This window comes from Panthera tigris, chromosome B4, assembly GCF_018350195.1.
Source record: "Panthera tigris isolate Pti1 chromosome B4, P.tigris_Pti1_mat1.1, whole genome shotgun sequence".
Taxonomy (NCBI): Eukaryota; Metazoa; Chordata; class Mammalia; order Carnivora; family Felidae; genus Panthera; species Panthera tigris.
This window is the reverse complement of record NC_056666.1, coordinates 4,804,429-4,832,352: the sequence shown is the minus strand read 5'-3', so window position 1 is coordinate 4,832,352 and position 27,924 is coordinate 4,804,429. Positions and strand designations below refer to the sequence as shown.

The 27,924-nt window shown below is 53.9% G+C and overlaps 1 long non-coding RNA gene across 1 annotated transcript; it reads left to right on the top strand.

Annotated features, from left to right (window-relative positions):
• The first annotated feature begins 1,534 nt into the window (after window positions 1-1,534).
• On the top strand, window positions 1,535-7,605 carry LOC122240558. The gene is made up of 4 exons (XR_006220339.1): window positions 1,535-1,648; window positions 2,060-2,137; window positions 2,282-2,372; window positions 6,997-7,605. It is a non-coding gene; the product is annotated as an uncharacterized LOC122240558 (long non-coding RNA).
• The last annotated feature ends 20,319 nt before the right edge of the window (window positions 7,606-27,924 follow it).

Below are 27,924 nucleotides of genomic sequence, written 5' to 3'. Positions count from 1 at the left end.
CGAAGCTTGGCCCTGAAGGATTTCAGGGACCATTTCTCGGGGAGGAGACATGGGAACAAGTGCTGTGTCCAGAAACGTGGTGGTTGGGGCATGAGCCTCACACAGGACGAAGAGCTAACTCTGCTCTTGGCAGAGGAGGGAAGCGGGATGCCCGGGATTCGGCTCCCGGGTCTTGGGTTAATCAGTGCAACTGCGTTCATTTTTATATTCACGGTGCTGTGTAGTTTACAAAGCCTTATAAAATGGCCATTACTGGCTGTACGTTTCTGTGGTAAATGACTCGTTAGGTTTTTTTTCTTTTGGTGGCGGTGAGTGGGGGATGGAAGTCAGAGGGGTCCCTTGCTTCTTTTAAAAAAACAAAGAGGGGGCGCCTGGAGGGCTCAGTCAGCTAAGTGTCCAACTTTGACTCAGGTCATAATCTCACAGTTTATGAGTTCGAGCCCCACGTCGGGCTCTGTGCTGACAGCTCGGAGCCTGGAGCCTGCTTCGGATCCTGTGTCTCCCTCTCTCTCTGCCCCTCTCCCTCTCACACTGTCTCCTTCTCTCCAAATAATGGACGTTAAAACAAAGAGTATACAATTTTATTCAAGGAACATAGCAACAATATGCTTTGATTCCATATACCAGACTGGAAATGGAAGAAGGGCAGGCAAGGGAAACCAGCTGTCCTTTGTGGCATCAGCGGAGGGGACACCAGCCAGCGCCGTGTGGGGATGGGAACTTTCCACTCAGAGCAGGTTGACAGTAGGGTGCAGCTTTGGATGCCTATGGTGCCGACCAGAGCGATGTTATCTGAATGCCTGGATGACATCCGCCTCTCCCCGCCCCCGCTGTCCCACCAACGAGCAATTCTCAGACCTGAGAGCTGCACCTGAAGGGCTCGGGGGGCCTTCCCCAGACAGTCTGACCTTGTCCGCGGATCACGCCTGTGCAGCCCTACAATAGGGCAGCATAATAACTAAGCCTCAATGAAGCCAACTGACATTTCTAGTGATGAGGAGACTGTGGCCCAAGACGGGGGCCTTCGGTTCTTATTTTGAACACGTTCCTTCACAGAAACAAATATTACAGGTTCCCAGGCCAGCAGCCTCCAAGCACGTATCCCTTCACATTCTAGAAACACTTAACTGTGATGGTTAGGACATTCTGCGGGCTTCTGCCTGGGTCCTGGAGGAATGAAACCCAGAGTAAGGCAGCCGGCCAGCTGCAAACACAGGTTCCTGCTGGGGGCTGTCGGGAACGGGCAACCATGTCCCGTAAGCACGTATGATGGAGTCCAAAGGACAGATGGTCAAGAAACGTGACTGCATCTACTCGAGCCCAGCAAAACAAAACATGATTTCCAAGATAGGCTTCCGATTTGTCCGGACCATGAGAAAAAGCAGGAAGAGGTGGAGGGGCGGGGAAGCTTTCCTGGGATGCCAGAGGGGCTGTGGGAACCTGGAAAGGTTTTACAAGTTTGTACCATCGGGTGGTTCCTTCTCATCACAGGTGCACTTCCAGATCTATTGTGTGTCACCAGAGAGGCCAGTCTGAGCCAACAATGGCAGGGGGAGAGTGAGAAAGATTTGAAAAAAGTTTCTCAAGCTACTGGGCAAAAGTCAGGTGAGAAAGTGACAATGTTGGGACGCCTGGGTGGGTCACTCAGGTAAGCCTCTGACTCATGGTTTCAGCTCAGGGCATGACCTCACAGTTCGTGAGTTCGAGCCCCACATCAGACTCTACGCTGACAGTGTGGAGCCTGCTTGGGATTCTCTGTCTCCCTCTCTCCGCCCTTCACCTCCACCCCCTCCCTACTCTCTCAAAGTAAATACACATTAAAAAGATTATAAAGAAAGCAACAATATATAGGTTAGAGATAATCAGAAATCTGGCCCAGCATAGCCTAGTTACTACCTGGAAAAATATTCACGGACAGGACACTTGAGGGTAGATGGCGAGAAAGGGATTCTATGAGGGGTGTGAGGGTTAATTTTATGTGTCACCCTGATGGGGCCAAGGGACGCCCAGGTAGCTGGAAGGTTATTTTCCAGCTATTATTTCCACTTATTATTTCCAGGCACATGCGTGAGGGTGTTTTCACAAGAGATGCACACTGTGTTTGCAAGACTGGGTAAAGCAGGCGGCCGTCGGCAAGGTAGGCATTGCCCACTCGGCTGAGGGCCTACGTACAACAGAGAGGTGGGGGAAGGGAGAATTTGCCCTCCCTGCCTGAGCTGGGCCATTGCTTTTGTCCTGCTCTCAGACCAGGACTTACACGACAGGTTCCCTTGCTTCTCAGGCTTTTGCGCTTGGACTGAATCACACCAGCGGCTTCCGGGTTCTCCAGCCACAGATGGGAGACGGTGGGACTTCTCAGTCTCCATAACCACGTGAGCCGACTCTGATAATAAACCCTTATATCTGCATGTATCTCTCTATATCCCGTTAGTTCTAGTTCCCTGGAGAACCCTGGCTACCACAACGACTGAGTGGTTCGCAAATCTCGTTGTCATAACTCAACGTGGTGATCCCGTTTGACCTTGAACCTAGGACCCATCATTTGCTATGCACCAGTGTTGTTTAGATTTGGCATTTGTGAAGATACAGCCTATTACCTCCTGGGCTTTTTGCTTTTTGTCAGGGCGGTAATGTAGGAAAGCAGCTAGGCTGGGATTTCCGGGGCTCAGGGTCAGACGGAGCTGAAACGTCAAACCCCTCGCCCCGATTTACCAGGGGGGCGGCAACGGTGGTCATGCAACCTTCCTGATCTATTCCAGTTGCTCTCAGCGCGGATCAGTCACCTGGAGGGCTTGTTCAAACAGATCGCTGAGCCCCACTCCCAGAGTTTCTGACTCGGTGGGTCTGGGGTGGGGCCTGAGGTACATTTCTAGTAAGTTCCAGCGCTGCTGCTGCTGGTGGGGGTATCGGGAGAAGCCACACTGTGAGGCCACTGCCCTCGTCTGCTGCAGTCCGCCCTTCACCAGACTGTGTCGTTTTACTTTCTAGCCCGGGTGTAAGGAAATGTCCTTGAAGCCTCATTTGTTAGGGAAACACGGAGTTTCGAGACTCCGCACCCAGCCAGGCTGTTTCCCATGTGGACCCTGCTCCTTGCTTCCTGGAGGAACCGCTTGGACCACATTTCTTTCTTTCCTTCTTTCTCTTCCTTCTCTTCCTTCTCTTTCTCTTTTTCTCTCCCTTCCTTCCTTCCTCTCTCTCTCTTTTCTTTCTTTCTCTCTCTCTTTCTTAAAATATATTATTTTTTTTAATGTTTATTTTTGAGAGAGACAGAGACAGAATGTGAGTGGGTTAGGGGCAGAGAGAGAGGGACACACAGAATCCGAAGCAGGCTCCAGGCTCTGAGCTGTCAGCACAGAGCCCGACGCGGGGCTTGAACCCACGAACCGCGAGATCATGACCTGAGCCTCCCCAGGCACCCCAGGGACCAGGTTTCTAAGGCTGAGGCCCCAGAGATGCGCTCTGCAGGCCTTGACCGTAAGGCACACGGTGGTGTTGTCCCCCGTGCCGCCCTCTGCTTAGGCGTCCAGCTATGGCCCAGCCGCCCGGTGAATGTGGTGCTGACAGAGGAGGGCACATTACCTGACACTAGCTGCAAACCATTTTCCTCAGGCCACTCTGGCCACTGAAGGAAATGATTGATGAACGGAAGGGGCCCCACGACGTCAGATAAATCTCTGTCTTACCAGTGAGTAAGCCCTTGCCCTGCAAAGCGGGGTTCTTTGGTGTTTCTTCTACTTCCGAGCAAGTCAAGGCCCTTTGGAAAGCCGGCCCTCCGCAGCTTTGTGAGGTCAAGGGGACGAATCCTGCCATCTTTCTGCACCAAAACACGGAAAACAAAGACGCAGCTTAGGGGGACAGTGCTGCCCACCAGAAGGTCACCTTGAGACAGCATCTCTCCGTGAGATACCCGCTCATATTGGGAAGCGGCCACATCCAAGCACATGGCAGGACGGGGAAGGCCTCTCACTTTTGGGAATTTGCCAGACTGTGTCCTGGGCCGCACCCTATTTCCTCAGGAGCCCCTTTGGCCCAAGCTGGGACATCTGGTCCCCTTAGGAAATCAGGATGCCCCCCTGGGCTTGTGGCGGGCTCCCCGGGGGACATGGGGAAGGCTGCTGCCTGGGGTCGGGATGATTTCCTGCAGGGAGGGAATGGGACAGCAGCCCAAGGTGAGGGACAGGAAAGCTGAAGCTTTTAGGAGCGTTTAGGGTGTATTCGACCACAAGGAGACCCCAGAATCAAAGTGGGGGGCGTCGGGGTGGCTCAGTGGGTTGAGCATCTGACTTTGGCTCAGGTCATGATCTCGGGGTTCCTGAGTTCAAGCCCCGCGTCGGACTCTGTGCTGACAGCTCGGAGCCTGACGCCTGCTTCGGATCTGTGTCTCCCCCTCTCTCTCTCTCTCAAAAATAAACATTAAAAAAATTTTTTTTTTTTTTAACTGTGTTCTCTCAGGGAACAGGGAGTTGAGCTGCAGGCAGGCCCCAGGTCATCTAACCCCCAGCCCTAGACCATCGCAGGTGGTCCCCTGGGCAGAGGGCCACTGTGACGCCCCCACACGACAGTGTCCAGAGGAGGAAGCGACATTGTCTCTTTTCTGTTGTTCTCTTGTGGGAGGGGGAAGCATTCCCTAAATCTCCCCAGCCGACATCCCTTGTCTTTCTACAGCGCCCCCCCTCTCCGCCCCACTCAGCAGACACGGGGTAGATTTGAATTCACGTCCAACCCTGAACCAATCGCCAACAAGGAGTCACTGAGATTTGTTCACACTATCACTGGGGGGAGTGGGTGTCGGGGGTCCACGGGGACCCCCGTGAAGGGAGCGCAGGGAATAGAGAAAAAGACCACCTTCCGTGGCACAGGACACGTGAGGTGCTGATCCGTGAATAAGGAGGAGGAGATGGCTGGGCTGTAAATGCCAGGGGAAGGAGCGCAGGGGAGTTTTATTCCGGGGACGGATTTCAGTCAGGGAGTGATAAGAGCAGAAACACGCATGCATATTCTGGAATGTTCTGGAAGATGGGCAGCAAGCAGCAAAGGGGGACGCGGGGTCTGTGAGAGGTATGAGAGGGAGGGAGAAAAGTGAGGAGGGTGGTGCCTGTCAATCCGGACTACTGTCCACTGGATGGGTGACCAACAGGGTAAGTGTGGGGGTGGCTGGTCTGGTGAATCCAAGCCTCAGCTCCTGGGAAAATGGGATGCCGTATAAAATAACATAAAGGGATGGAGAAATGGGGCAGGCTGCCCTGCGGCCACTCCCTCACCCACCTGAGGACCCTGGTTCCCAGTCACCTGACAGGGGTGCTCTAAGGTCACGCATCTGAACTTGCCGCTCAGAGCCGGGAGGCAGAGGCAGTGAAACAGCCAAGTCAAGAATGAAAAGACTTACGGACCTCGGAACTGGTGGAAATGAGGGCCGGGGAGCCTGGGTCCCGCCCGTGTGCTAACGGCCTAACTCCCCACTCAGCCTGTAGCATCAACAGAGCCGAGATTCCCAGAGTACAGAACTTCCTTTCTCCCCGCAGGGGCCAGCTTGTCCTTGCTGGCACTCAAAAGCTCGAGGGCATCCTTGGCTCTCTGACCTTGGCCAAGCTGGGAAGGTTCTCTCTCCTTTTATGTAACCCAAATAGCGACAGGAAGAGAGTCCCCGCAATCTTTATTTGGGGGAGTTAGCCCCCTGAAAGCAGTCCCACTATTTCCACATGTTTCCAGCATCGAGCTCAGCCTAGGGGCTCGTTCTCTCCTGTAAAAACCCTGGCGTCCAGTCTCGTCACCCTTGTGAGTCGGTTCCTCAGGGGAGAAGGAATGGGACCGTCCTCTTGAAAGCCTGAGAGTTCCACTCTGAGCCTTCTCCAAGGCTCCATTCTTCAGTCTCTGTAGTGGTCAGGGGAGCCAGCTGCTGTAACAAATAGTCCCAAGCCCCAGAGGTATAATACGATATAGTTTACGTTTTCTCCATGGCACTGGGGACGTGGGTTGGTGGGAGGGCTCTGCTCCCTGTGGTCAACACGTAGGGCCTTGGGATTCTCTGAATCTCTTCCCACAGATACGGGAAGAAAGGACATGTGGAAGACACCTTCTCCCCCACCTCAGCTGGGGCGGGTGGGGGGGGGGGGGGAGATGCCCGCCACTGCCACTTATAGCCTATTGGGGAGAACAGGTTCCCCCTCGATGGAGCGGAGCTGAGAATGTAGCATAGCTCTCTGGTGGGGAGTTTGCAAGCATGGATACTGGCGAACAGCTAGCCAGAGTCTGCCACTGTGCCCAGGTCATGCGCACGTATTGAGACATGCCAAACGCATCCTCCTCCTAGAATTTCCCTCGGTGTGGTGGGCCAGATTCAGCTCGTGGGCCATAGTTGGCCAACCCCTGCTGTCAAAGCTTAAATATGCCAGAGCCAAAGTTTTTCAACTTTCTTGACTTTTCCCACGTGGTCCCAAGATGGCTGCCACAGCTCCAACCACCATGTCCTTGTTCCAGGCAGGAAGAAAAAGCAAGGAGCAGGGACAAAGCGGGGTCTGCCAGCTACATAAGCCTTGTTTATTGGAGGCCCCGCCCAATAGCTTCAGTTTTTTTAAAAAAAACTGAAAAATTAAAAAAAATTGTTTTAATGTTTATTTTTGAGAGAGAGAGACAGAACGTGAGCAGGGGAGGGGCAGAGAGAGAGGGAGACACAGAATCCAGGCTCTGATCTGTCAACACAGAGCCCAACATGGGGCTTGAACTCACGAACTGTGAGATCATGACCTGAGCCCAAGTTGGACGTTTAACCTACTGAGCCACCCCAGCGTCCCTAATAGCTTCTATTTAATGAAGATATTCTTATTAACGAAGAAAGAAGAACAGATAGTTAAGGGGTGACTTAGATGAATAAAACTTATAAGAAAACAAATAACAGATGTTAAATAGCACCCAGCAGTTCCTACCACTGCTGCTTGTTTTTTGGAAACAACCCTCCAAGGATCTGTCCATAAAGCCTCCCCCGTTCACTCATTTCAGGTCACGAACTTCACTCCGTGCTGAAGTCCTCAGAGGAGGGTACAACCTTCACAGTGTAACGCTGCAAAAAGACTTCTGGAACTTTCTGATCCTTGTCGAAAACAAGAGGCCACACAAGTCAACAACTCCTGTCCAGCTGCGTGGGGAACGAGAAGGCGGAGGCCGGGGAGCAAGGATGTGGTGTGGGGCTGCCCACAGTGACCGTGGGCAGCTGGAGGGGGCAGCTGGAGGCTCCCGGCCTCGGGGACAGGACCGACGGCCCGCGGTGGGTGCCTGGGACTCTGTCCGGGGAAGCAGATTCCATGACGTCTCTGGGCCGTCATTTCTAATGCTCCCTCTTCCAAAAGCATGTTATGACAGGGTGGGAGTTCTCGAGCCCCAGGTTTTGCTCTGTTTTTCTGCAAGTGTCTCCAAACTGCAGCAGAGACCCTGCGGACACTCTTGGTTCCGAGGCACGGAGTGCTGCAGAGAGTGCCTGACCTGCACACCCAGGGAGGCCCATGTCCTTGGGGACGAAAGTGTCATAGTCTCTTCCATTCTCTTTCCCAGCATCCCTTTCTCCTCTGCAGAATGGGCGCCTTCTTTTGAGCGACTGGTGACAAGGACAGGACGAGAAGTTACCATTAGAACCCGGGAGGGCTGGTAGGGAAGAGGAGGGGACTGCCATGCCCCCCGCCAGCCTGTCCCCTTGGTCGAGTGACGGCCCTAGGCGGTGGTTTGCGTCCCCTGGTTTTTACATATTTTTAGTGACTCTGACACCCATCTGGGCCCCTCCCTTCTCTTTCTGGCACTTTCTCGTCCAGCTTCCATGTTTTCTAGTGTGTGGCTCAGACCCTGTCCGTGCAGCTGGTGGTTCTGGAAGGAGATTCGTGCTGGATATCTGTGGCTTTGGGACTGGAATCTGTGTCTCCCACCATAATCGGTACCCCCACCACCGCCCCCCGCCAGACATCCTTGTGAACACGAGGAGGCGTCTGGCCAGCTGCAAACCCCACGCGGCCTTCTCTGCCTCTCCTCCGTCTCGCTGTGAAAATGAGCTCAGACTGTGTGGAAGGCTCGCCAGCTCAGAGCTAAACTCCTCGGTTTTCAGGGCTTCAGCTCATGTGGGGCCTTTTCGGAATCTTCATAAATTCTCTCCGACCGAAGACATGCTCCCTCTCTGGGCTTCCGCCTGTGTTACTTACAACCGCACTCAAAGCACCTGACGCTTCTGTGACAGTCTGATCAGACGCCATTCTAATAATTAATTCATGAGCTTGTGGAGTTGCCCAAACCGTAGGTGCCCTGAGGGTGGTGACCGGGTCCTGGCTCTCATCAGCCATAATCCTGGTGACCTGCCTGGGTGTGCCTCAGGATGGTGTGTCCCGTCTCCGGGTGCCCACAGTGCGGGGGAGGGGTGCTGCCGCGCCCTCCCCGTCTCTCCGGTGCATACTGGGCACTGAGGAAAGAGCCCGAACATCTCAGGACTTTATTTTGTTATCATTTCCACGGAGACACTGAGCCACGAGTAGCACGACTGCAGGCAAAGCCCCCTGGAGACGCTGAGAGGTCCAAGAGCGGACAGCTTGGCTAGGCCATTTCTGGGGTCAGTGGCTAAAGAGAGGGGGCTGCCTGATAGCGGAGTTTGAGCTTCAGCTGCAGCGTGGCATGAACAGGTGATGACGTCCCTGCCCTGAGCTTGTTGACCAGACAAGGCAGGAAGCCTTCCATGGAGATTTCCAGAACCTGCCAGAAAGAAGTAGCCTTCTGGCCAAGATGTCGGCCACCACCAGCTTCACCCCCACAGCGGACAGAAGTTCAACTGCCCTTTGGGCTTTCTGACCTTTGAACCAGTAGTGATCGGCACGTCCTGGCCTCACGACCAGTCTGCAGAACCTTGTCCTCAAGCCGGAGTCTGTAACAACCGGAGACAAAGCTGGGTGGCTTCTATATCAGAGACCAGCCCTGCCATGCAGGGTGGTCAGTGATGGGCCAGCTCCTGGAGGATCAATGGAGGAGATCGCTCGCGATTTTTCTGGAACCTTCTGTGAAGGTTCTCTCTCCCAAGGCCGGTCCTCCCTCTCTCCCAGGGAGAGAAGGCTTCCTCCTCCGTCCCCTGTATCTCCCAAGGGAGTGTATGTGCCCTGGTCTGGCCGTCTGTCCTGAGCTCTAGCCGCCTCACCATCCGGTGCTGAGGGGACCCTGCTACCTGAGGCAGGGACTGGCCACCACCACCAGAGGGCGTCTGCCCGTCTTTGGACAAGTCAGGATTTGCTCTGAGAGGACAGGGAAGCTTTTGAATCATGGGCCTTTGCTCTATCCTTGGGACTAAAGGAAACATGTTTACTTTTTCTGCAAATAACAATGACGATGATGATTTGTCTTCATCAGCTTGGGCCGCCTTAGCCACAGACATTTATTCCTCGCGGTTCTGGAGGCTGCAAGTTCAAGACCAAAGTGCTGGCAGATTTGATTCCTGGTGAGAGCTCTCTTCCCAGCATGCAGATGGCAGGCAGCCTTCTTGCCATGTCCTCACATGGTGGCGAGAGTCAGCTCTGGTCCCTCTTATAAAGACACGAATCCTCCCACAACCTGATTCCTTGTCACTATTATGAAGCTTCCATTTCTCTCTTATTTTTTTTGAAGTTTATTTATTCTGAAAAATTCCCGTAAACACAGCATTGTATTGGTTTCAGATGGACAATATAGTGATTAAACAATTCTATACACTACTCAGTGCTCATCGCGAGGAGTGTGCTCTTAGTCCCCACCACCTGCTTGCTGTCCCTCCCTCCCCCTGGTGACCATCAGTGTGTCCTCTGTATTGAAGAGCCTGGTTTTTCTGGTCTTTTTCTTTGTTTTCTTTCTTAAATTCCACATGAGTAAAATCATACGGTATTTGTCTTTCTCCGACCGGCTTATTTCACTTAGTATTATCCTCTCCAGATCCATCCGTGTTGTTGCCAATGGCAAGACTCCATTCTTCTTTAAGGCTAATCTTCCACTGTGTATTCATAGCACATCTTCTTTATCTGTTCATCTGTCGATGGGCCCTTTTGGCCGCTTCTACAAATTGGCTATTGTATGTAATGCTGCTATACACATAGGGGTGCATGGATCTTGTCGAATTAGTGTTTTTGTTTTCTTTGGGTAAATACCCACTAATGGGGTTACTGGATCTTATAGCAATCCTATTTTTTTAATCTTTTTAAAAAAACTTTATTTTGAGAGAGAGAGAGAGAGAGTATGAGAGAGTGCACACACGCACGAGGTGGGGGAGGGGCAGAGAGGGAGGGAGACAGAGAATCCCAAGCAGGCTCCACGGTGTCAGCACAGAGCCCAAGGGGCTCGATACCACAAATGGTGAGATCACCACCTGAGCTGAAGTCAAGAGTCGGATGCTTAACCAGCTGAACCACCCAAGCACCCACCCCTAGTAACTCTATTTTTAATTTTTTGAAGAACCTCCCTTCTGTCTTCCAGAGTGGCTGCACCAGTCTGCATTCCCACTAACAGTGCAGGAGGGTTCCCCTTTCTCCACATCCTCTCCAATACCTGTTGTCTGTGTTGTTTCTTTTAGCCATTCTGACAGGTGTGAGATGATATCTCATTGTCGTTTTGACTGTCATTTCCCTGATGATGAGTGATGTCGAGCACCTTTTCGTGTGTGTGTTGGCCATCTTTTTGGAGACATGTCTGTTCATGTCTTCTGCCCATTTTTAATTGAATTATTTGTTTTTTTTTTTCTGATATTGAGTTCTATAAGTTCTTAATATATTTTGGACGTTAACCCCTTAGCAGATGTATCATTTGCAAATATCTTCTCCCATTTGGTAGGTTGTCTTTTTGTTTTGTTGATGCTCTCCTTTCCTATGCAGAAGCTTTTTATTTTGGTATAATCCCAATACTTTAATTTTGCTTTTGTTTTATCTTATTTTGCTAATTTTGCTTGCTATAGGCGATATACCTAGAAACATGTTTCTATGGCTAATTTCAAAAACAAATTGCCGCCTACGTTTTCTTCTAGGAATTTTATGGTTTCAGGTCTCACATTTAGGTCTTTAATCCATGTTGAGTTTATTTTTGTATATAGTGTAAGGAAGCGGTTCATTTTCATTCTTTTGCATGTAGCTGTCCAGTTTTCTCAACACTATTTGTTGAGGAGACTGTCTTTTTTCCCACTGCGTATCCTTGCCTCCTTCGTCATAATGGACCGTGTAAGCTCTATTCTGTCCTACTGATCTATGTGTCTATTCTTGTGCCAGTACCATTTTTGATTACTATAGCTTAGTAGTATATCTTGAAATCTGGGATTGTGATACCTCCAGTTTTGTTATTTTTCAAGATTTCTTTGGCTATTCTGGGTCTTCTGTGGTTGCATACAAATCTGAGGATTCTTTGTTCTAGTTCTGTGAAAAATGCTGCTGGTATTTTGATAGGGATTGCATTAAATCTGTAGATTACTTTGGGTAGTACGGACATTTTAACAATGTTTGTTCTTCCAATCCATGAACATGGAATATCTTTCCATTCGTTTGTGCCCTCTTCAGTTTTTTTTTTCATCAGCATTTTGCAGTTTTCAGCATACAGGTCTTTTGCTTCCTTGGTTAAGTTTACTCCTGAGTATTTCGTTATTTCTGGTACAACTGTCGAGGCAATTGTTTTCTTAATTTCTCTTTCTGCTACTTAGTGATTAGTGTGTAGAAATGCAACAGATTTCTGTATACTGATTTTGTATCCTTGAGCCCTCATTTCTTGAGCATGCACGATGTGTCCCCAAAGCTATCCCAGATAAGTGTGCCTGTCTTGTTTTCAGATGAGAGAAGGTTCTGAGAAGTTAAACCATTTACTCAAGATTACATTGTAAGGAAGAGACGGCAGGTGGAGAGGAACCTGGGTGTACCTTCTAGTTTCTTCTTGTTGCTTTGTTGCTTGTGGAGATGGCTTGCGTGCCCCACAGTCCATCTGCCCAACCCTCTGAGTTTTCCTGTCTCAACGCTAAGTGTCTCCCTTCCCTTCATCACTTCTTCAGACGACTTCACCTTTCTGGCTGCATGGCCTGACCTCGCTCCCTCAAATGACTGCCCTGCGTCAGAGAACAAATGAACTTCTTGCAAACAGGTGAGAATGTGTTAATCGTGTTCCTTATCTCTGGAAATAGAATTTTACTTTATTTATTTAAAAAAATTTTTTTTAATGTTTATTTTTGAGAGACAGAGACAGAGCATGAGGGAGGGAGGGGCAGGGAAAGAGAGGGAGACATAGAATCCAAAACAGGATCCAGGCTCTGAGCTGTCAGCACAGAGCTCGACACGGGGCTTGAACTCGGGAACGGCAAGATCGTGACCTGAGCCGAAGTCGGATGCTTAACCAACTGAGCCACCTAGGCACCCCTAGAACTCTTTTTTTTTTTTTTTAACATTTATTCCTTTTTTGAGAGGCAGAGAGAGACAGTGTGAGCAGGGGAAGGACAGAGAGAGGGACACACACAGAATCTGAAGCAGGCTCTAGGCTCTGAGCTGTCAGCACAGAGCCCAACGCGGGGCTTGAACTCATGAACTGTGAGATCATGACCTGAGCCGAAGTCAGATGCTTAACCAACTGAGCCACCCAGGAACCCCTATAATTTTACTTTAATAAGAGCTTTCTGGAGGCATGTCGCGTTGAGGCCCACATTATGAGTGTTGTGAGCCCTACACACTTTTGCTCTCATGGTCTCTGCCTCCGTTAAGAAAAATTTTTTAAATTAACCACTGTATTGGTACAAAGATGAATTTAATCCAGGCTGGGCTCATTATTATATATTCATTATTATTATATTCATGTTTTCTTCTCATTTTAAAAGAGCTTGACGTTACAAGTATTGTGGGCCTGAAGCACTGTCCCTACTGTGCACAGAGACCAGGTGGCCCTGTGTGTCTTAACCCTTGATACTGAGTAGGAAGTTAGTCACTGGGATGGGTGGCTAAGAGGCTGTTCTAGAATTCTGTAACTGCTGAAGACAGAACCAAAGGGGAGGTTCTGGAGGTTAGCTTTTTTAAAAAAATGTTTTTAATGTTTTATTTTTGAGAGAGAGAAAGGCAGCGTGTGAGCAGGGGGTGGGGAGGGGCAGAGAGAGAGAGGGAGGCACAGAATCCAAAGCAGGCCCCAGGCTCTGTCTCAGCTGTCAGCACAGAGCCCGACACAGGCCTCGAACCCACGAACCGTGAGATCATGACCTGAGCTGAAGTCGGACACTTAACCAACTGAGCCACACAGGTGCCCCTGGAGGTTAGCTTTTTAATGTCACCGTTTTGCTCCTATAAGCTTGGGGTCCCCCACGTGTCCTCAGCTTTCATAAAGGAGCCAAGGGTTTGGCCCAAAATATTGGCCAGCCACGGGTAGGACACACATTTATAGCCTGAGTCTTACTCTCAATTAAGGCTTCCTTAGCGTAAGGCCAGTGACCCACAGGGGTGAAAGGTGCCGGTTGGTTGGGGCAAAGTGGCCCTTGCACTATGGGTCCCCAGCCTGGCCTTTTGTGTTTGGCCACATGGGGGCACCAATGAGTCAGCCTGCTGCCCTCCCTGCCCAGGCCTAGTTTTGCCCAAGGAATCTCTGTGGCTCTCACCTGCCTCCTCTGTAAGAGAGAGGCCTTTCACTGGGCCCCCAGCCTGTCCGCAGCGTCCTCGGGCCCTCACGACCTTTGCCTTCCCTCACCTGCCTCCCAGGGTGGCTGCCAGGCCCTCTGCACATGGAAACTAGAACCTTCCACCTTCCTGCTGTTCTAAGGCTTAGGGGTATGGGCAGAAAATGGGAGGAGGGCCGAGCCCCAGTTGCAAATTCCACTGTCTCATCCAACAACTCATCTCCCAACAAGAGCTCTGCCTTAGCCTTGCTCAGAGACCGTTGCAATGAGAAATGCTGATTGTTGCTTTTTAATGGCAGTGCCTTCACGGTGCTGTGAATGCCCTTGTACTTGAACATTTCCGTGTCTCCAGCACGGGGCCCAGGGGCTGGCAGCAGCAGCCCCCCACAGCAGTGGCGCACAAGAGGGGGTGTTGGTGAAGAAAGCAGAGTTCTAGGCCCTGTTCCTGAGACTGATTCCCTAGGCCTGGGGTGGGGCCAGAAATCGCCATTCTCCCAACCAGCTGGCCAGGTGAAATAAGGCCGTAGAAATGTTGTTGAAAGAACAATTTTCATTAGTGGGTGTTCTTTATTTTTTTTTCTTCTACCCTTTCTTTTTTTGTTTCTTTTTGTTTTAAATCGTATCTCAGTGCCTTGGAATTCTGGCATATGGAGGATGTAAAAATAGCCTCGTTGCGAGCCAGCATTTCCAGTCTCCTGTTTAGTCTGGGGCCGCACACATCCCCACCCCCTCCACCCCCATCGGCCCTGGGGGGAGGCCTGCGTCCCGCCCCTCAACGACCCCAGGCACCAGGGGTCACTCCAGAACACGGACGCCGAGTACTCGCATTAAGGGCTCCCTGCGTCTACCTGTCTGTCCCTGTCCCGCTCACCTGAGGGACCTCACAGAGCCAGGACGCTGCGCGCCTCCTGCCCACCGCCCGCACCCCTGCGGCGCATCTGCTCCCCCAACGCCGGGGCTCCAAACCAGCCCTAACACCAGCACAAAACAAAGGGGGACAAGTTAAAAAATGTATCTTGACCTCAAAGCCCAGAGCTGGGTTCACTTCCAAAGCACCAGTAAGGAGAGGGTCTGCCCGGGGAAGCGGGGGAACGCGCCGCAGGAGGGACAGTCACCGTGCGGCAGGGCTGGGAGGGGGCCTGCAGAGTTGGGTGGGGGGGAGGGTCGGGGAGTGAGCGGGCCTGGGCCTCCCCTGGTGCGGCGGGGACTGTGCTCTGGCCCGTGGCCTCCTTTGGGAAGGGAGCGCCCCTTTCTTTGCTCACCTTTCCAGGAGGCGGGGCGGGTCCGGCCCTAGCACACCTGGAGCCCGAGGGGTCCCCGCAGGAGGGGAGGCGCGGGACCCCTTCCTGGGGCCTGGAGCTGGCCCCCCCACCCCCCGCAGACTGGGCCGGTACCCCTGCCACCCAGGAGAGGAAGGCGTCACTCACCCGCTCGTGCGTCCAGGCTTTGAGCATCTCCTGAGCACTCGCTCTGTTCCAGGCTCTTTCTTAGCCTGGCAGGTGGCCCTGCAGGTGTGGGGCTGGAAAGACTTGGTCTCTAGGCTCGGGCTCCTGTGTCCCCTCTGCTGCGAGACCGCCCAGCCCGGAGCTGGAGCCTTGACCGCAGCCGCGACCGTGGCGGGGCCTGCACCCAGAGCTCGCCCGCCAGCCTGGGGCCCATGCTCCGGAGAGGAAAATCCAGCCCCTCCCACAACCTGTGCGGAAATGCAGCTGTGTGTGGTCTCACGGAGCCGGCGGAGCCCTAATTCTGCCCACCTGAGCCCTCCAGGAAATCAGCCTCCAGCACATGGCCCTCCATAGCTTTTGTCCCCCTCCTTTTGAACACCAGACACCGCGTAAGGCTCAGGCCGGCACGTCCCTCCTCCCTGACCCGAGTATGAGAAGGGGGGCCAGCCTCCCGAGCATTACCCTTGCACGGCCCTGCCATTCTGCACATTGTTTAACCTTCTAAGCTTCATTGCCTCATCAGGAACGCGAGGGTAATTGCCGTTCTTACCTCCGCAATCTCAAGAGGCTCATTATTATTCGATTTTCATTTTATGGTGGTCTCACAAAACACCAGGTGTGGCGCTCAGCGTTTTACGCGTGCTCAGACTGTCTCTACAGAGTAGGTGTTACCAGGATGGCCAGTTTGCTAGTGAGGGAGCAGAGGTCCAGAGAAAGTAAAGCATGTGTGCAAAGTCACATATCTAGTAGAGGTGGAGTTGGGATTCCATCCTGGATGTTGGTGGGACTCCAGAGCCCCACCTGCCGCACCCCTCGGCCTCCCTGAGGCCCGCTTGACGTAGAACATCGTGTCCGTTTAAGGTGTACAACTGAGGCCCGCAGTAGCCATGGCCCCGTTTCACCTCGAGGTGCGGAAAAGACGGTCAGCCACCAAGGGCCCCTGCTTTATGGCACCTTGGCCTTCCCTTCAAAGCAGAATGCCGAGTCCTGCCCTGCCCTGCCCTCCCCCTCCCGCCCTTGGGCGATGGGGCGAGGTCACTGTGCTGGTTCAGTTGCGTGACCACCGTCCAGCATCGGGGCGAGGATCTCTCTCTGAAGCATAGCACTCTTCCTTCCTTCAGAAATCCTCCTTCTGGCTCCAGCCCTGTCTCCAGAGGTCAAGGCTCCTTCTTGCCTTGACGTCTCAAAGTTGTTGGGTTTCCACTGGGCCCTCTTCTTCTACTTCTTCTCCTTCTTCTTTTTTTAAACTGTTTTTTGAAGTTTATTTATTTATTTTGGGGGGAGAGGGAGAGAGAGAGAGAATCCCAAGCAGGCTCTGCACTGTCAGCACAGAGCCCAGTGTGGGGCTTGAACTCACATACTGTGAGATCATGACCTGAGCTGAAACCAAGAGTCGAATGCTTAATGGACTGAGCCACCCAGGGGCCCCCCTGGGCCCTCTTCTAATGTCATGTATGTGAGGGCCGCCCTCTCCCCCAGGCGTTGGCCGAATCTTCCTGTCTGTAGTCTCACCAAGCCCCCTTGACATCCTGCTGAGGACCTTTGGTCCTCAGAGCAAACCCCAATGTCCTTGGCCTGTTATTCGAGGTCCTGCCGCCTGCCCCAACTTGCCTGTTCAGCCCTCCCTGTCCCAGCTGCCTGCAGCCACCTGCATCCCTGTCTGCCGCCCCAGCCAGCCCATGCATCGGCCGCAGGGCCCGCACCCTTCCCCACCAGCTGGGGAGCTCCCACTCCCTCTGCCCTGCACCCCCCCCCCCCCCAACCTCCTTGGGTCAGCGACTTCCGCCTGAGTACCTTCTTGTCCACAGGGAAAATTGTGGAAAGCTGACAGTGACTATCTTGCAGGTGAGAGGATCCAAACTAAAGATGTAAAGGATTTTCCGTCAACCCCCAAGAAAATCCACAGGAGAATCCAGACAGGAGCCCAGTCCCGTGGGGTCCCGGGTGAGGCTGTTTAGGGAGCCATAGGGCCTCCCTGCCTGCGTCCCTACCAGTGCACTGAGAAGGAGCCCAAAGAGGACTGTCCCCAAATCCCAAATCACGGGCAAACATCTCCTACTGAGAAAACTTACCTTCTCCCTCCCTTCCCAGGCTCCTGTATCCGGATAGAGGGAGGGAATGCGTTCAAATGAAAAAACAAAACATGTTCCCCCAATCCCCAAACACCCTTTATATTAGAGTTATCTGAAGGATTAAGTAACAGGGATGGGGGGGAGACCACACAGTTTTACCCCCAGGCTCATGTGTCAGACATACACCTGGTCCCGAGGGGAGAAACCCAACCATGAGAAGAGAGCAGAGGGCAAGCAGACGGAAACTTGGCGAGAGCACGCAGGCTATTTGTAGCGGCAGCCAGACCAGGAAAACCGAGCCGGTGTGAGCAGAAATGGCTAGAAGGGGAGGCTTTTCCAAGAACTTACAGAGGGACCTCCTTCCAAGGGGCTGCGGGCCTCTGCAGACATGATCTCATCGCCCCCTCCCCCCACGGCCTCCGGGGGTACCTGGGGGTCTCTGCCCGGTCCCAAAGCCAAAGAAAACTCAAACCACCCCCTTTCCTAAAGACGCCTGGATCTGATGTTTGCTCACCGACAGCGGAGGGACCGCAAGGTTCCCCCAACAGCCGATACAACAGAAGTCTCCTCGAGCTTCAAGAGTCCTTAAGAACACTTGAGATCTCTCAGGACAAAAATGACTGGAAAACAACAACAACAACAACCACCCTGCAGTTATTCAAAGAAGAGAATTGCGTCATTCTGTGCCAAGGGGGTTGATGGTCTCAATGGCTTTGGTGGGAAGAGAGAGAGGAGGACTCAGTGTATCAGGTGAGGAAGCCTAGGAAAAAACAGGACCAACGGGACACACAGGACACACAGAAGAACTCGTTCTTGCCATTAAGGACGTGAGAAATCCCACCATCTGCAGGCTGGACGCCATAGTTCCGCTTCAAACCCAAGGGCCAGGCTTGGGAAACAGCGTCCCTCTGAGGGTGGGACAAAGTGGATGTCTCAGCTCGGAGAGCTAATTCTCCTTGCCTCTACCTCTCGTTCCATTCGCGCCCTCAGGATTGATGATGCCCCCCCATGCCCATCCCCCCCATGGGGGAAGGCTCCTCCCACACTCCGAGCACCCATTCAAATGCTAAACCGCCCTGAGACACCCACCAGAAAAATAATCCTTCCCAGCTCTCCGGGGCCTCCCTTAGGAGGTCAAGGTCACACATAGAATGTGTCAATGTGTGACCTATGTGTCAAGGTCACATAGAATCAACCATGCCCCGTCCGTGTGGGGGGTGGGGGGGGCGGGGAATGCCCAGTGCTGTGGGTAGAGAGCGTTTGGGGGATCGACTAAGCAACGTTTGGGGGCCTCGTCTGTGCTGTCAGCACTTTGCTAGATGCTGGAGGACACAGAGGTGAGCCAGGGCCAGGCTCGATGGGTAAGGGGCAGATCCTGTGTCGTGGTGGGGAGCAGACGTGCTAAATGAGTGTCACAGCGTGTTCAGAAGAAGAGAAGTTTGGTGGCCGTGGGCTCTCCAGCAAGGCTTGGTGGGGCCATCCATGGGGTGCCAACCACGAGCCGGCTCTGTGTATCGATCCCTCTACCCCATCGTGTTCAGTCTGTACCATACCTGTGGCCGAGGGGCGGGGGAGCTTAGCAGAACCTCCCACTCACAGAGCTCAGCACGTACCAGGCACTGGATTCCAGGAGGTTCTTGAGCCAATGGTTGACGATGACGTTCGTTGCAGGAGGGCTGTTCAGGAGACTGAAGCCATGGGAGAAAAGTAATTTATTGTCAGGTGCTGAGTATATGACCAAGGGAACCAGATCCAGACCCCAGGACCCCAGGGACTAGGAGCCCAGGCAGACGGCCCAGCCTGGACCCGGTTGTGCCTCTGAGTGGCCGTGTGTCCTTGGCACAGTCACGGATTCCGCAGCTATTGATTGTAGGATTGAGGTAAGAAGATCTACTTCAGAGGGCTGTTGGGAGGACGAAATGATGTGATACATATGCACTTGCTTAGCACAGGACTGGCCTATAGAAGGCACTCGATCAATTATTTCATGAGCTTCCTTCTGATGCCGGGGCTGTGAGAGACTTAGTCTCTTGCTTCATCTACCGAGATACCATTTTCTCACCCTCCTTAGTGTTTCTTCTTCCCACAACTTCGGTTTAGGTTACAAAGTCTTGTGAGGTCCATACAAAATGACAGGGACAGGAACCCACCCAAGGAGACAGGCCTATTTCAGTTGCCAACACGATTCACGTTAGAGCCTGGATAGACCTTGCTGACTGTGGCCATTGAATGGCACTGGAATAAGCGACCGCAGCCTTTTGGGGACTCACCTTATCTAAACACTCTGAAAAATAATAATGATGTTAGGGCTCAAGATAAAGAAATGCATAGGGGCGCCTGGGGGCTCAGTCGATCAAGCGTCTGACTTTGGCTCACGTCTCGATCTTACAGTTCACGAGTTCGAGCCCCGCGTCAGGCCCTGTGCTGACCTCTTGGAGCCTGGAGCCTGCTTTGGATTCTGTGTCTCCCTCTCTCTCTCTACCCCTCCCCCACTGACTCTCCCCCCACCCCCCTCAAAGATGAAAAAAAAATTTTTTTAAACATTAAAAAAAAGAAAAATAAATAGCTAAAACATCACAGCCAAGAAGAATGAAAATCAATTGCTATTCAGGCTCCTATTTGAATCTCAGTTATGATAAATATCTGCTTACTTAACAAAGATTCTGTATCTTGCAGTGGGTTATTACAGGAGAGGACTGATGGCATCTGAGCCCCGGCTGTGAAACACTAGCAGTTTATCCTTTAGGGACATAACGAAAGCAGAACCCTTACCCAAGCCAGCCAGGACTGTCCTTGAGCCTCACCTCGTGGACCGCACCCCACTTCGAGCGTCTGTTAATGGTTTGTCCTTGCTTCCCAGCAGCGGTAGGGCAGGGACACCCACGTTCGTGACCATTGGAGGAAGGGGGTCTTTTCCACTGCAGCTGCTGACCTAAAGAAACTCACGGAACGTTAGCAGCCAGGGCCACGGAGACGCCTTTAGCCGGCCGTGGTGTGCAGCTGAAACGCAGTGGACGTGTGTGTACCCTACAGAGAGAAGGACCCGCGGCTCTCAGCCCTCTTTTCCAATGCTCGGGGTTTATTTTGGCTCTGGGCACCAGACCCTCCTGGGGATAGAGGAACCTCGTGGACCAGGGCAGGGAGGAGGCATTTGAAAACCACAGGGTTTGTGATGAGACAGCGCAAAACAAACCTGACCAAAATGCTGAGTTTAGGGTGGGTCGGGCGGGGTGGGTTTCAGGGGATCCCATGACCGTCAGGGGTAGTGTGCAGAGCTGAGCACACCCAGATTCCGAGTTCCTGGCAGACATCGATTTCCTGAGAAATATTCCACAAAGTGATCACACAGCTTTAGCTAAACGGCCCTCATTAGATCCCCCCCCCATCCCCCCCGCTAACCACAGGCAGCAGCTTTGAGGTTGTTGAATTTGTACATGAACAAATGTTCCTAAAGCCCAGGAGAGGTTCCCATTTGCCTCCCCAGCCCCACCCAGGCTCTCTGGGCTTGTGAGCCTCAGTAATGGCCCCTGCACACACCGGGCCTGCATACGTCCATCCCTGGCATCCCTGGGGACGCCACCAAGCTCTCCGATGGGCTGGAGCCTCACCAGAGTCTATCACCTCTAGCTGCCAAGCCTCCCGGAGCCTGCAGGGAGGTGACAGAGGTGGGACAGAGAGCTGCGGATGTCAGGCTGAGTCTCTGGCGGGGCCCAGTCCTGAAGAAGCATGCTTCCAGGCGGGAGGGACTGTGAACCATCAAGTCCTGTCTTCCCGGCAGTCGTCTCTCAGTTGGCCACCATAATTCTGCTGGAACGGGAGAGGTAACCCCCCACATGGCTGTCCAAGGATTCCATGGATTGACTATTGTCTGCATTATGCTTCCTGATCAGCAGGGCTAAGGGGGAGCCTGTGGCTTGGCTTCCCAGGTCCCTTAACCACCTGTTCACACGCTTGGGCTCTGGGCCCTTAGGACCTTAACTGGGTAAAAGGTCAACGGTCACCCTCTGTCACTTCCAAGCTGCCCCCACATCCCCCTCCCATCAAACAAAACAAAACACAACACACAAGCAAACAAAAGCCCTTCCAAACGCCCAGACCTTGTCTGCTTCGGGAAATTCAGTCTTGACTAACGGAGAAGCCACCAGATTCAAGGGGCTTGTGAACGCAGGTCTTCTGTCTGCTTCCTGATCGTCAGTGTCACCCCGTGACATGGCTTGGCTTGTGGACTTCAATAAGAAGCAGACAAAAATGCCAGGCCTGGGGCGCCTGGGTGGCTCAGTCGGTTAAGCGTCCGACTTCGGCTCGGGTCATGATCTCGCGGTCCATGAGTTCGAGCCCCGCGTCAGGCTCTGTGCTGATAGCTCAGAGCCTGGAGCCTGTTTCAGATTCTGTGTCCCCCTCTCTCTATGACCCTCCCCTGTTCATGCTCTGTCTCTCTCTGTCTCAAAAATAAACGTTTAAAACAAAAATTTAATAAAAAAAAAAAAATGCCAGGCCTAAGTGGCCTGGGTTCGGAAACCTGTCCGGGCGGCCCCTCCTTCCTTCCACGCTTCTGTGGGAAGGCGGCAGGCCTTTCCAGGGGAACCCTGGTTCCATCCCACCATCTTTAGGGGGTCGGGTTGGGCAGGTTGGCCATTACCAACCACACGGAGGCCATCTCCTGAGCTTAAGACTCTATGCTTCAGAGAGTTCCTTCTGGGCGGCCGGCGGTGTGAAGGCAGAAAAAGGAGCCGCAAACCTGACTCACACCCTGCGCTGCCCGCAGGTTTCCAGGTAAGGCCGGAAGCTCGGAAGGCTTTCCTCTTTGAACCGTTCACTTACAAGAAGTAGTGGCCAAGGACTCAGCTTCCGTTTTCCCCTTGCCCAGCGCTCGGGGTGACGTGATCCGAGATTATCCTCCTGGATGGCCTCCGTTTGTACCTTACGGGCGGGGATGCGGCCTCATCCATCCTTGTATCTTCAGGCCTTCACACAAAATGTCGCACAGAGTAGGTTCCAGATACGTTGAGTGGGCGATGAGGGAGGGAGGTGAAATGCCAGAGGGAAATGAGGAAAGAAAGAGAAGTTACCGGGGCGCCTGGGTGGCTCAGTCGGTTAAGCGCCCGACTTTGGCTCAGGTCACGATCTTGCGGTTTGTGAGTTCGAGCCCCGCGTCGGGCTCAGGGCCTGGAGCTTGCTTTGGATTCTGTGTCTCCCCCTCTCTATGCTCCTCCTCTGCCCACGCTCTGTGTCTCTCTGTCTCTCAATAATAAATAAATATTTAAAACAAAAAACAAAAAAAAAAGAAAGAGAAGTTACCTGCCAGGGGGTGGGGCCAGGTGGATGGGGAGGGAGGGGCAGGAGAAGAACCCACTTTTCTCTCATACCTTCTGATGCCACCTGCAAATCTCACCGACACACCTTCTGCTGTCTTCCCTAGATATTTCCTTACAAGGCCAAAGAGAGAGGGAGTTACCCAGAGACCGTAGTTCTCTCCTCTCAGTGGCCAAGAGCCAAACGGACTGCTGAGGGCCGTGGGCCGCAGTGAGCCTCCCCTCAGATCCCCAGCCTGATCCTCGTCCACTATGGTATTGCACACGCACACGCACAGACAGGGCACACCGACAAGAGAGTGGATACCACCAGACGTGCTCGTCCTCGCTGGTCCGCCAGAGCCTGGGAGAGTCTGGAAGGCAAGACAGGGGAAGAGGAGATTTGCCGAGATGCTTCCGTGTGTGGTGCTGAAGTGACCTGACAAATCAAAACCGGCCACTTGGTGGCTCCCGCGCTGGTGAGCAGACCTGAAGGACACGCGAGTCCGCAAACGCGTCCACTAGCGGTGTGCCCCAGGGACCGACCGCAGCCTGAGGACGCAGAGGCTCAAGCGGTTCCGTTCTTGTGCGCTCCCCTCTGATAACACACAAGCATTTTAGTGCAAAAGAGGAGGTCAGCATTCAGATACCCGACTGCCCCTTTGGGGTCAGACCCCTCACTCTGCCCTGGCTGGGGTCTCAGGCACGGCGGTCTGTGCGGAGAGATTAGGAGAGACGGAGCTCAGGCTCTAAATGCAAAGCGAGGGTACATCCTGCTGTCTGGAGGCTGTCCGGATCCGGGAGCAGTGCGGATGCCAAGATTCGCTGTCGATGGGACAGTAACCAGAGGGACGGGTTCCAGCAGGGCCCTCCTGCCTCCTAGGACAGCAGTGGGGGAGATCGGGGCGCAGGACAGTTGCCCTGGGTCTCTTCTCCTGGGCCTTGACCTTCTCCTCTTTGGACAGGTCATGCCCGCCTTGCTTCATAACCCGTGCACAGGGAAATCCCGAAGTCGAGCCGTGCACAGCCGCCTGGAGGAACAAGGAGGCCCCGGCGTGACTCAGTATCCCCATCCGCTGGCCGAATCCATACAGTCAACCGCGTGAGAACCTTCCAGCCCCTCTCCTGCCTTCCTCAGCCGTGAACCCCCGAGGCCTTGCCCTTGCCTCACGGTTGCTGATCCCGTGCCCGGCACTGGCCCAGGCTAGCCCCCCACACCTCTGAGGGCCCCGGGAGACCGGGACCGCAGTCGAGCTTGTGTTTCGAGGGCTCAGCCCGCGTGCACGGTGTGCGGATGGTGTGTGCCTGGGGGGAGGCAACCAGCACACCCCCCTGCGCGTGCAGGCGCTGTCCTCACCCCCCCCCCCATCACAGAAGAGAAGGGGGGAGGGCCCGCAGCACGCATCCCCGGGAGAGAGGGCCCCCTCCCAGCCCCGCAGCATGCCCTGAAGGCACGAGACGCTGTGCTGGAAGGCTCGGGGTCGCTTTCCACCGGACCCCAATCTCTCCTCCGGGCTGTCCCTGTCAACGAAGAAAAAGACTCGGTGATGCTACGGTCCCAGACGCGTCAGTCCTGGAGGTGGTGGGCCGGATCACTGGCGGCCCACATCTGGCCCTTTTCAGAGTGAAAGGGGTACGCAGTGGCAACGCCGGACGTGGAGGGGCCCTGACAGGTGCCCACAGGAGGTCTGCGCGCCAGGCCACGAGGCCACGGGCCGTCCTGGCTTCCTCCACGGCTTTCCCGGCTGTTGGACAGTGTGATTCTACTGGACGCTGCTTTGGCCTCTAGCTCCCAAACGGCAGTAGTCCGGCTCGTTTCTGCGGAGGGGCGACCTGCCCCACGTGTTCCAGAACACCTTCTGGAAGGGAGGGCCTTGTGGCTGAGCTTGCCTCGTAAGGCGCCAAGCCCCGTGGCCACGTGTCGGCACCGGTGATATTTGCCCCGTGACCCCGCGGGGTGTTTGCCGTGAAAGAGGAGGAACGGTTTCTCCATCTCTGCCTTCGCTGCTTTGAGCAGAATTGTGATTTCTCACGCTCTCAGGCCCGCCACTCTCCCGCGTGCCCGCCGGAGCTCCCACGCCGCCCCTGCCAAAGCAAAGGGCGCGAAACTAAAAGAGTGGACGACGCCGCGGACCGTCTAAGGCCAAGATAGCCGCCTCCACCACCCTGCGGGCATCGCGGTTCATGTCACCAAGGCGCTAAACCCCCCACCCTGCCCATTTCGTCCTTTGTGAAAGCCCGCCGGCTAACTCCCTCAGGCCATTTCTCCCCGGAGGGGCTCTCGCACTCCCTCCTTCCTCTCTCTTGGCCTCCGTTGCTGCCAGCTGCCGCTGGTCTGCGGAATCCCTCCAGACCGGCCTTCTAGAACACCTCATTCTTCACGCTGTCCATCCTGCCCGGGAATCCACCGTCTCAGGGTGCAGGGCAAGTCGGGGCGTCTGATGGGACTTTTGGGAGGCTCCAGAGTATCTCTAGGAGGACGGTCTGGCGGGAGGGAGGGGTGAGGGCTCACCTCGGAGGCCACTTCTGTAGCAGGCATACTGGCTTTACCTCTTTGCCATCACGGATGCCTACGAACAGCAAAGGTTTCTGAAGGCGATTTTAGCAGAGGGCTTCTGTTCAGCAACAGAAAATCCACATCCTACTGCCGTCAACAGAAACACCCAGAGGGCAGTGAGCTTCTTTCCGGGTGATTTGCTCTGCGAGTTCTCAGTCTCTTCGGGCCTGCATGTTATTCGCTGAGCCCCCAGCTCTTCTGAGGGGCAGCCCGTCCCCAGGCTGGGACCCTCGGGGGAGGCACGTGCCTCCTGGTTCACCTCCAGGAGGAGGAGGAGGGCGCCTCTTCTCTCTAAGGGGGAACAAAGCCTGCATTTCAGTCCGAACGCACGAATTGAGTTTTCGTGTCCCTCCCCGAACCATCTGTAGCAAGAGTTCGCCGGGAGCCTGGGGCTGTGTCAGTCCCCGTGCAAACGGTCGGCGTGGGCGGGGTGGTCCCCGGTGTCCATAAGATTGAGAAGATAGCATCAAATGTTAGCAAGGTCGAGGGGCGGTGTGGATGGGGGCCCTTGATGGGGATCATGTGTGAGTGTGGGGAATGCTCAAGCCCCAGCTCCTGCCCGGCCCCCAAATGCGAGGCTTCTGGGCATGAGGGAGCCGTTCTAGAAAGAGGCAGTATTTGAGACAGTGCGGGGAGCTTCCTGAGAGAACCACTTACGCTTTGAAAAGGGGGGGTTGAGAAGGACCTTCTCTTCGAGTTTGGCTTGAGTCCAAGCAAGGTACCTGAGAGCACATCACGTCTGCGGAAAGAAGAGAGGGACACAGGCAGCGGGGCCCCTTCTGGACGCCCGTCCTGGGATAGCCCGACCGGTGACGTCCAGTATGGCTGCCCTGAAGGACTAGAATCGTTCCTCTCCGCCTCGCACACACCTCCAACTCTTTCTTGGCAGTGTGAATCTTTTTTACGTTTTATATAGTTTTGAGAGAGAGAGCACGAGCAGGGGAGCGGCAGAGACAGGGGGAGACACAGGATCGGAAGCAGGCTCCAGGCTCTGAGCTGTCAGCACAGAGCCCGACACGGGGCTCAAACTCACGGGCCACGCAGACTGCGAGATCATGACCCGGGCCGAAGTCAGACGCTTAACCGACTGAGCCACCCAGGCGCCCCGTGAGGCAGTTTAAAATTAGCCCTTTGCTGAACGCGTTGGACCTGGTTCACACTGACCCAGCTACACGCCTCGGTTTCTCCAGGGAGGAAGCAGAGACGAGTCAGCAGGAAACCAGGAGAGAGGCTTCTAGTTACCAGGCTTCACCTCGAGCACCGATCTGATACGTGATTTCCTCAGAACTGGTATCAGCCCTTTCTGTTTCTTTTATGGCAGAAAGTCCGGAAGAGGCCCCTGCCCACCCAGTTGGCGATGATATGTGACCTCTCCGTTCTTTGCTTCCTGGAGGCCGGAAGCCACAGGCGGCACTTGCGGACCTCGGTGTCCAGCCCCACGGCATCGCCTAGGCGGGAAAGCACGTTAATCCGTGCGGTGAAGGGAAGGGGCTCTGGCTCCCAGGGAAGCTGCGTTCCGCGTTGTTCAGTGCTGACTGCTCTGTGACGGGGGCCTCTGCACCCACTCGCGGCCACTGACTCGGGGGTCACTCAACGACCCCTGGGAGGCACTGGGCCTGCCGGACCTCAAGTTTCATAGCAGTTAGACCCACCGGTGTGAGCTGGCTGGACCCGGCGGCTGGGGCCCTGTGGGGACTGACTGTCGGACCCCACGAGGCACCGCTGCTGAGGGGGGTTGAAAGCTGAGATAGGACAACCCGGGAAGAATTGAAAAAGACACAGGTGACCCTAGAGGTCATCGGATTCCCTCCTTCGAGCTGATATAGAAGGACATTGATGCCTAGAGAAGAGGACAAGATTTACCCCCAAAATTAAGCACTAGAAAGGGATGCCATTAGAACTTGAACTTGGACTTACTGCCTCCTGATCTCCGTTCCTGGACTTCTTATTACAAATATATCACGTACGTGGATACATGTCACCTTTTAAAGAATTTATGGCTCCTGAGTGGCTCAGTTGGTTAAGTATCTGACTCTTGATTTCTGTTCAGGTCACGATTTTACGGTTTGTGGGTTCAAGTCCCATGTCAGGCTCTGTGCGGACAGCACGAAGCCTGCTTGCGATTCTCTCTCTCTCTGTCTCTCTCTCTCTCTGCCCCTCCCCCACTCATTCTCTCTCTCTCTCTCTCTCTCCATAAATAAACATTAAAAGAAGAATTCATGGCTCAAATATTGTACACTCTTGACTCTTTTGAGACGTAAAGGCAGAAGTATGAACAGCCCCGGGGAATCCTATCGCCTCCCTGTTTCTGGTCTTCCACTCACAACGGGATCGATGCTCACCTGTCCATGACGCCCAACTCAGGTGGGCAGGGGTCGCCCCGGCTTTCATGGAGCTCACTGGCTTGGGAGCGGCTCCCCAGTCTGTTTCGGGGACAGTTTTGCCTTAAGATGCTTTAGGAAAAGTGTGACGCGAGAGAGTCTGCCAAATAAAGATTTTACTGTGAGTCAGTGAGGTATTTCTGGAGGCATCCTGAAGTCCTCAGGACTTACCCTGGGGACATTGTGGGCACTGAAGGGGATGACAGAGCGCAAGAGGATATTCACAGGGTCTCCCCAACAGGGTCCACGCTTGCTTGTGGGCATGATGTTTATATTTGAGAACAGGAATTTACCTTTTCACTTTCCTTGCTCTGTATGCCTTTTTGTAACTGTGGGCTGGTTTTAATTTTTTTAATGTGTATTTATTTTTGAAAGAGAGAGAGACAGAGCGCGAGCAGGGAAGGGGCAGAGAGAGAGGCAGACACAGAATCCGAAGCAGGCTCTGAGCTGTCAGCGCAGAGCCCCAGGCGGGGCTTGAACCCACGAACCGTAAGATCATGACCTGAGCTCAAGTGGGACGCTTAACCGATTGAGCCCCCCAGGCACCTCAGCTTTGGGCTGGTTTTAAAGCCCGA